This window comes from Arachis hypogaea, chromosome 12 (assembly GCF_003086295.3).
Source record: "Arachis hypogaea cultivar Tifrunner chromosome 12, arahy.Tifrunner.gnm2.J5K5, whole genome shotgun sequence".
Classification (NCBI taxonomy): Eukaryota; Viridiplantae; Streptophyta; class Magnoliopsida; order Fabales; family Fabaceae; genus Arachis; species Arachis hypogaea.
In genome coordinates, this window is record NC_092047.1 from 88,563,414 (window position 1) to 88,573,492 (window position 10,079).

The 10,079-nt window shown below is 38.1% G+C and overlaps 1 non-coding gene across 1 annotated transcript; it reads right to left on the reverse strand.

The window, feature by feature from the left end:
• Positions 1-3,896: 3,896 nt before the first annotated feature.
• Positions 3,897-4,004, reverse strand: LOC112730754 (small nucleolar RNA R71). The gene has a single exon (XR_003166565.1). It is a non-coding gene; the product is annotated as a small nucleolar RNA R71 (small nucleolar RNA).
• Positions 4,005-10,079: the final 6,075 nt, after the last annotated feature.

The window sequence follows — 10,079 nt, forward strand, 5'->3', positions numbered from 1 at the left end:
GAGGGACCTGAGCAAAAATCTTATTCAGAGGCTGAGAAAGGACTGCAGATGCTGTTGGATTCTGACCATCCTTCACTCGAAGTGGATTTTCTGGAGCTACAGAAGCCCAATTGGTGCGCTTTCAATTGTGTTAGAAAGTAAGCATCTTGGGATTTCTAGCAATGTATAATAGTCCATACTTTGCCCGAGATTTGATGGCCCAAACTGGAGTTCAAACGCCCACTAGAGACCCTTTTCTGGAGTAAAACGCCGGAACTGGCACCAAAACTGGAGTTAAACGTCCAAACTAGCACCCAAGTTGGTGTTTAACTCCAAGAATGGCCTATGCACGTGTAAAGCTCAATGTTCAGCCCAAACACATACCAAGTGGGCACCAGAAGTGGATTTCTGCACTATCTGCACTTAGTTACTCATTTTCTGTAATCCCTATTAACTAGTTTAGTATAAATAGCACTTTTTACTATTGTATTCAGAGACTTTTATCATCTTTTGATCACTTGGATCATTTTAGGGAGGCTGGCTATTCAGCCATGCCTAGGTTATTCTCTCTTATGTATTTTCTACGGTGGAGTTTCTACACCTCATAGATTAAGGTGTGGAGCTCTGCTGTTCTTCATGAATTAATGCAAGTATTATTGTTTCTCTTTCAATTCATGCTTACTTCTTCTCCAAGATATACTCTTGTACTTAATTCAGTTAAGTCAAAATGAAAGGGTGACCCGTGATAATCACCTACTATCTTCGTTACTCGCTTAGCCAAGATCCGCGTGCCTGACATCCACAAGCGGTCTACATGATGTTCAATGTAGTAATTGTTCGACAGGGATTATATTCTCTTGGGTCTCTAATCCACGGACCGAGTCCGTGATATTAGAACCTTCGTGGTATAGGCTAGAACCAATTGGCAGCATTCCTGAGATCCGAAAAGTCTAAACCTTGTGTGTGGTATTTCGAGTAGGATCTGGGAAGGGATGACTGTGACGAGCTTCAAACTTGCGAATGTTGGGCGTAGTGACAGTGTGCAAAAGGATAGAGAGATCCTATTTTAACTCTAGTTAGAATCGACAGATGATTAGCCGTGCGGTAGCTGTACCTGGTATTTTTCATCCGAGATGATAAATCCGACAGTTGATTAGCCGTGCAGAAACTGTACGTGGTATTTTTCATCCGAGAGGATCTTACAGCTTGCCATGGAAGGGAGCACGCATGATTGGAAGAAGACAATAGGAAAGCAGAGGTTCAGAGGCAACAAAGCATCTCCAAACGCTTATCTGAAATTCCCACTAATGAATGACATAAGTATCTTTATTTTATTTTATGTTTTATTTATCTTTTAATTATCAAAACCTCATAACCATTTGAATTCGCCTGACTAAGATATACAGGATGACCATAACTTGCTTCAAGCCGACAATCTCCGTGGGATCGACCCTTACTCACGTAAGGTATTACTTGGACGACCCAGTGCACTTGCTGGTTAGTTGTGCGGAGTTGTGAAAAGTGTGATCACAATTTCGTGCACCAAGTTTTTGGCACCGTTGCCGGGGATTGTTCGAGCTTGGACAACTGACGGTTCATCTTGTTGCTTAGATTGGGTAATTTTATTTTATATTTAAGCTTTTTATTTTTATTTTCGAAAAAAATAATTTATTTGTTCTTCAGATTTTTTAAGAATGAATTCTAGAGCTTCTTGAGATATGTTGAAGCCTGGCTGGATGTTAAGCCATGTCTAATCTTTTGGACCGATGTTTCCACTTTCCATTGTAGAAAGGACATGTCTGTAATTGTTATGCTAAAGCTTGGCTGGCCATTTGGCCATGTCTAATTCTTTTGGGCCGAAGCTTTAGACTAACATTGCACGAATCCTGGAATTCTTATTAAAAATTTTGAATTTTTTATTTTCTTTTTCTAAAATAATTTTGAAAAATATACAAAAAATTAATAAAATCATAAAAGCAAAAAAATTTTGTGTTTCTTGTTTGAGTTTAGTATCAAATTTTAAGTTTGGTGTCAATTGCATATTTTTAATTTTTCTTAGATTTTCGAAAATTCATGCATTATGTTCTTTCTTGATCTTTAAGTTGTTCTTGATGATTTTCTTTGTTTAATCTTGTGATTTTCTTGTTTTGTGTTTTTCCTTGTTATTCATATGCATTTTCGAATTCATAGTGTCTAAACATTAAAAATTTCTAAGTTTGGTGTCTTGCTTGTGTTTCTTTTCTTAAAAATTTTCAAAAATATGTTCTTGATGTTCATCATGATCTTCAAAGTGTTCTTGGTATTCATCTTGACATTTAAAGTGTTCTTGCATGCATTATTTATTTTGATCTTAAATTTTTATGTTTTGTTTCATTTTGTTGTTTCTCTCTCTCTTCATTAATTCAAAAATAAAAAATAATATCTTTCCCTTATTTTTACTCATAAATTTCAAAATTTTGGGTTGACTTAGTCAAAAATTTTCAAAATTTAGTTGTTTCTTGTTAGTCAAGTCAAAATTTTAATTTAAAAACTTTATCTTTTCAAATCTTTTTTAAAAATCAAATCTTTTTCATTTTTCTTTCATGTTTTCCAAAAATTTTTTAATTAATTTTTAAAATCTTTCTCTTAATTTTATTTCATAATTTTTGAAATTATTGCTAACATTTAATGTTTTGATTCAAAAATTTCAAGTTTGTTACTTTCCTGTTAAGAAAGGTTCAATCTTTAAATTCTAGAATCATATCTTTTAGTTTCTTGTTAGTCAAGTCATCAACTTTAATTTTCAAAATCAAATCTTTTTAAATTTCTTTTTCAAATATTTTTCAAAATAAATTTCAATCATATCTTTTTCACCAAAATATTTTTCTAACTTCTTATCTTTTCAAAAATTTATTTTCAAATCTTTTTCAATTAACCACTTGACTTGTTTTTTTTTTTTAATTTTAAAAAGTTTACTATTTCTTATCTTTTTCAAAACCACCTAATTACTTTTCCACTTCTAATGTTCGAAAATAACTAACCACTTTTTCAAAATTCTTTTTAATTAACTAATTGTTTTAAATTCTAATTTTATTTTATTTCTTTTCTTAAATTTCGAATTCTAACTTAATTAATTAAATAAAAATAAAAAAATTTTCTTCTCCCTCTTTTTAAAATTTGAATACTCTCTCTCTCATCTCTTTCTATTTATTTATTTATTTACTAACACTTCTCTTCATCTAATAATTCGAACTCTCTCCCTCTCTCTGTGTTCGAATTCCTCTTATTCCCTCTCTACCTCATTCTTCTATTCTTCTATTTTTATACTCACATAAAGGAATCTCTATACTGTGACATAGAGGATTCCTCTTCTTTTCTATTTTCTTCTTTTTCATATGAGCAGGAACAAGGATAAGGATATTCTTGTTGAAGCTGATCCTGAACTTGAAAGGACTCTGAAGAGAAAATTAAGAGAAGCTAAAGCACAACACTCTGGAGAGGACCTGACAGAAATTTTCAAAAAAGAAGAAGACATGGCAGCCGAACCCAACAACAATGGTGGAGATGCAAGGAAGATGCTTGGTGACTTTACTGCACCAACTTCTGACTTCTATGGAAGAAGCATCTCAATTCCTGCAATTGGAGCAAACAACTTTGAGCTTAAGCCTCAATTAGTTTCTCTAATGCAGCAGACTTGCAAGTTTTATGGACTTCCATTGGAAGATCCTCATCAGTTTTTAGCTGAATTCTTGCAAATCTGTGACACTGTTAAGACCAATGGGGTTAATCCCGAGGTCTACAGACTTATGCTTTTCCCTTTTGCTGTGAGAGACAGAGCTAGGATATGGTTGGACTTACAACCTAAAGAAAGCCTGAACTCTTGGGAAAAGTTGGTCAATGCTTTCTTGGCCAAATTCTTTCCACCTCAAAAGATGAGCAAGCTTAGAGTAGAAGTCCAAACCTTCAGACAGAAGGAAGATGAATCCCTCTATGAAGCTTGGGAAAGATACAAGCAATTGATCAGAAAGTGTCCTTTTGACATGCTTTCAGAATGGAGCATCTTTTGTATATTCTATGATGGTCTGTCTGAATTGTCCAAGACGTCATTGGACCACTTTGCTGGTGGATCTCTTCATCTGAAGAAAACCCCTGCAGAAGCCCAGGAACTCATTGAAATGGTTGCAAATAACCAGTTCATGTATACTTTTGAAAGAAATCCTGTGAATAAGGGGATGACTCAGAAGAAAGGAGTTCTTGAGATTGATACTCTGAATGCCATATTGGCTCAAAATAAAATATTGACTCAGCAAGTCAATATGATTTCTCAGAATCTGACTGGATTGCAAGCTGCATCCGGCAATACTAAAGAAGCCTCCTCTGAAGGAGAAGCTTATGACCCTGAGAATCCTGCAATGGAAGGGGTGAATTACTTGGGGGAATCCTATGGAAATACCTATAATCCTTCATGGAGGAATCATCCTAATTTCTCATGGAAGGATCAGCAGAAGCCTAATCAAGGCTTCAATAATAATAATGGTGGGAAAATCCGGTTTGGCAATAGCAAGCTTTTCCATCATCTTCTGAGCAACAGACAGAGAATTCTAAGTAGAGCCTCTCTGACTTAGCAACCATAGTCTCTGATCTATCTAAGACCACTCTCAGTTTCATGACTGAAACAAGGTCCTCCATCAGAAATTTGGAGGCACAAGTGGGTCAGCTGAGTAAAAGAGTTACTGAAATCCCTCCTAGTACTCTCCCAAGCAATACAGAAGAGAATCCAAAGAGAGAGTGCAAGGCCATCAATATACCCAAAGTGGCCGAACCTATAGAGGAGGAAGAGGCAGTGATTTCCAGTGAGGAAGACCTCAATGGATGTCCACTGACCACTAAGGAGTTCCCTAATGAGGAACCAAAAGAATCTAAGGCTCATACAGAGACCATAGAGATTTCACTGAACTTACTGTTGCCATTCATGAGCTCTGATGAGTATTTCTCCTCTGAAGAGAATGAAGATATTGTTGAAGAGCAAGTTGCTCAGTATCTAGGAGCAATCATGAAGCTGAATGCCAAGTTATTTGGTAATGAGATTTGGGAGGATGAACCTCCATTGCTCATCAATGAACTGAATGCCTTGGTTCAACTGAAATTACCTCAGAAGAAACTGGATTCCAGAAAATTCATAATACCCTGTACCATAGGCACCATGACTTTTGAGAAGGCTTTGTGTGACCTGGGGTCAGGTATAAACCTCATGCCACTCTCTGTAATGGAGAAACTGGGGATCTTTGAGGTACAAGATGTAAGAATCTCATTAGAGGTGGCAGATAAATCAAGAAAATAGGCTTATGGACTTGTAGAGGATGTCTTAATGAAGGTTGAAGGCTTGTACATCCCTGCTGACTTCATAATCCTAGACACTGAGAAGGATGAGGTTGAATCCATTATCCTTGGAAGACCTTTCCTTGCCATAGTAAGAGCTATGATTGATGTGGACAGAGGAGAGTTAGTCCTTCAATTGAATGAGGACTACCTTGTGTTTAAGACCCAAGGATCTTCTTCTGTAACCATGGAGAGGAAGCATGAAAAGCTTCTCTCATTACAGAGTCAAACAGAGCCCCTACACTCAACTTCTAAGTTTGGTGTTGGGAGGCCACCATTAAGCTCTGAGTCTCTGTGAAGCTCTCTAAGAGCTCACTGTCAAGCTATTGACATTAAAGAAGCGCTTATAGGGAGGCAACCCAATGTTATTTAATTATATTTAATTTTATAGACAATTGTTTTCCATTGTCATGTTATGTTTTCTTTAGGTAGATGATCATGTGAAGTCACAAAAACAGCTGCAGAATTAAAGCAGAATCAAAAATAGCATCAAAAGTAGCACACCCTGGAGGACAGGCTTACTGGCATTTAAACGCCAGTAAAGATAGCAGAATGGGCGTCTAACGCCCAGTCTGGCAGCATTATGGGTGTTAAATGCCAGAATTGGCAGACAGACTGGCGTTTAATGCCAGAAAAGGGTGTCTGGTGTCTGGCTGGCGTTAAACGCCAGAATTGGCAGACAGACTGGCGTTTAACGCCAGAAAAGGGTGTCTGGTTGGTGTTAAACGCCAGAAAGAGGCATCAGCCTGGCGTTTAACACCAGAAAAGGTAGCAGAGATGGCATTAAACGCCAGAAATGGCATACATAGGGCGTTTAAATGCCAGAAAGGTGTAGGGAGCAGAATTCTTTGACACCTCAGGATCTGTGGACCCCACAGGATCCCCACCTATCCCACCTCTTTTTCTCTCCTTTTCACACCTTTTCATAACACTCTTTCCCAAAATAACCTCCACTAATCACCTCCATTTCTCTTCCAAAACCATCATACAACCCACCTACCCCCACCCATTCAAATTCAAACCATCTCCATCCCAAACCCAACCCCTATTACAAGAATTCCCTCTCCACTTTACTCCTATATAAGCCCCTCATCACTCCTTCATTTTCACACACCATAACCACCTAAAACCCCCTTGGCCAAACCATTCACACACCTCCATTCCCTCCATCTCTTCTTCTTCTAATCCTTTCTTTCTTCTTTTGCTCAAGGACGAGCAAACCTTTTAAGTTTGGTGTGGAAAAAAGCTCTGCTTTTTGTTTTTTCATAACCATTTATGGCACCTAAGGCCGGAGAAACCTCTAGGAAGAGGAAAGGGAAGGCAGTTGCTTCCAACTCTGAGTGATGGGAGATGGAGAGATTCATCTCAAAAGCCTATCACTAGAAAGAGGATGGAACAAACAAGAGAGCCCACTCTGGACCTCAACAAGAGCATGAAAAAGTTCCTCATCAAGAAATCCCTGAGATGCCTCAAGGGATATACTTTCCTCCACAAAGCTATTGGGAGCAACTCAACACCTCTTTAGGAGATTTGAGTTCCAAGATGGAACAACTAAGGATGGAGCACCAAGAGCACTCCATTATCCTCCATGAAATCAGAGAGGACCAAAAGGCCATGAGAGGGGAGCAACAAAGGCAAGGAAGAGACATAGAAGAGCTCAAGCACTCCATAGGATCTTCAAGAGAAAGAACTAGCCGCCGTCACTAAGGTGGACCCGTTCTTTAATTTCCTTGTTCTTATTTTTCTGTTTTTCGGTTTCTATGCTTTATGTTTTGTCTATGTTTGTGTCTTTATTACCTGATCATTAATGTCTAGTGTCTATGTCCTAAAGCTATGAATGTCCTATGAATCCTTCACCCTTCTTAAATGAAAAATTTTTTTTGAAGAAGAAAAAGAAATACATGACTTTCGAAATTTATCTTGAAAATAGTTTAATTATTTTGATGTAGTGGCAATACTTTTTGTTTTCTGAATGAATGCTTGAACAGTGCATATTTTTTATAGTGAAGTTGATGAATGTTAAAATTGTTGGCTCTTGAAAGAATAATGAAAAAAGAGAAATGTTATTGATGATCTGAAAAATTATAAAATTGATTCTTAAAGCAAGAAAAAGCAGTGAAAAGCAAAAGCTTGTGAAAAAAATGCAAAAAATAAAGAAAAAGAAAGAAAAAGAAAAAAAGCAAGCAGAAAAAGCCAATAACCCTTTAAACCAAAAGGCAAGGGTAAAAAGGATCCAAGGCTTTGAGCATTAATGGATAGGAGGGCCCAAAGGAATAAAATCCTGGCCTAAGCGTCTAATTCAAGCTGTCCCTAACCACGTGCTTGTGGCGTGAAGGTGTCAAGTGAAAAGCATGAGACTGAGCGGTTAAAGTCGTGGTCCAAAGCAAAAAGAGTGTGCTTAAGAGCTCTGGGCACCTCTAACCGGGGACTCTAGCAAAGCTGAGTCACAATTTGAAAAGGTTCACCCAGTTATGTGTCTGTGGCATTTATGTATCCGATGGTAATACTGGAAAACAAAATGCTTAGGGTCACGGCCAAGACTCATAAAGTAGCTGTGTTCAAGAATTAACATACTGAACTAGGAGAATCAATATCACTATTTGAATTCTGAGTTCCTATGGATGCCAATCATTCTGAATTTCAAAGGATAAAGTGAGATGCCAAAACTATTCAGAAGCAAAAAGCCACTAGCCCCGCTCATCTAATTAAAACTAGTCTTCAATAATAATTTTTGTGTTATGATGAACGGATAATTTATACCCTTTTTGGCATTGTTTTTACATAGTTTTTAGTATGTTTTCATTATTTTTTATTATATTTTTATTAGTTTTTGTGCAAAAATTACATTTCTGGACTTTACTATGAGTTTGTGTGTTTTTTTGAAATTTTAGGTATTTTTTGGCTGAAATTGAGGGACTTGAGCAAAAATCTAATTCAGAGGCTGAGAAAGGACTGCAGATGCTGTTGGATTCTGACCCTCCTGCACTCGAAGTGGATTTTCTGGAGCTACAGAAGCCCAATTAGCGCGCTCTCAATTGAGTTGGAAAGTAGACATCTTGGAATTTCCAGCAATGTATAATAGTCCATACTTTTTCCGAGATTTGATGGCCCAAACTCGAGCTCAAACTCCAACTAAAGACCCTTTTCTGGAGTAAAACGCCGGAACTGGCACCAGAACTGGAGTTAAACACCCAAACTGGCACCCAAGCTGGCGTTCAACTCCAAGAATGGCCTATGCACGTGTAAAGCTCAATGCTCAGCCCAAGCACACACCAAGTGGGCACCAGAAGTGTATTTCTGCACTATCTGCACTTATTTACTCATTTTTTGTAATCCCTAGTAACTAGTTTAGCTTAAATAGCACTTTTTACTATTGTATTTAGAGACTTTTATCATCTTTTGATCACTTGGATCATTTTAGGGAGGCTGGCCATTTGGCCATGCCTAGGTTATTTTCTCTTATGTATTTTCTACGGTGGAGTTTCTACACCTCATAGATTAAGGTGTGGAGCTCTGCTGTTCTTTATGAATTAATGCAAGTACTATTGTTTCTTTTTCAATTCACGCTTACTTCTTCTCCAAGATATACTCTCGTACTTAATTCAGTTAAGTCAGAATGAAGGGGTGACCCGTGACAATCACCCACTATCTTCGTTACTCGCTTAGCCAAGATCCGCGTGCCTGACAACCACAAGCGGTCTACATGATGTTCAATGTAGTAATTGGACGACAGCCGGAGTATATTCTCTTGGGTCTCTAATCCACGGACCAAGTTCGTGAGATTAGAACCTCCGTGGTATAGGCTAGAACCAATTGGCAGCATTCCTGAGATTCAGAAAGTCTAAACCTTGTCTGTGGTATTCCGAGTATGATCTGGGAAGGGATGACTGTGACGAGCTTCAAACTTGCGAATGTTGGGTGCAGTGATAGTGTGCAAAAGGATAGAGATATCCTATTTCGACGCTAGTGAGAACCGACAGATGATTAGCCGTGCGGTAGCTGTACCTGGTATTTTTCATCCGAGACAATAAATCTGACAGTTGATTAGCCGTGCAGAAACCGTACCTGGTATTTTTCATCCGAGATGATCCTACAGCTTGCCATGGAAGGGAGGACGCATGATTGGAAGAAGACAATAGGAAAGCAGAGGTTCAGAGACAACAAAGCATCTCCAAACGCTTATCTGAAATTCCCACTAATGAATGACATAAGTATCTTTATTTTATTTTATGTTTTATTTATCTTTTAATTATCAAAACCTCATAACCATTTGAATCTGCCTGACTAAGATTTACAGGATGACCATAACTTGCTTCAAGCCGACAATCTCCGTGGGATCGACCCTTACTCACGTAAGGTATTACTTGGACGACCCAGTGCACTTGCTGGTTAGTTGTGCGGAGTTGTGAAAAGTGTGATCACAATTTCGTGCACCAGAGACCACAAAGCAAGTTATGCATGGATGGATACAAAAAATGCAAACAAGTAAACAAAAAAGACTGCCTTATAAAGAAGTCGGGCGCTACCTAGTTCGGAACAAAGGAGAGCAGGATCTCCTAAAAAATTCTTCGTGTCCAGATGAGGAGGCTCTCCCCAGTGCTCCTCCAAGACACCTACAAAGGCCCTCTCTACCTCATCTATACTCTCCCACGAATACTTAAGGACTACAGTATCTTTCTGCCACCAAAGGGGAAAGGTCGGTTCATTGTTCTCATCCAGGAAAAAGGGGTGAACACCCTCAA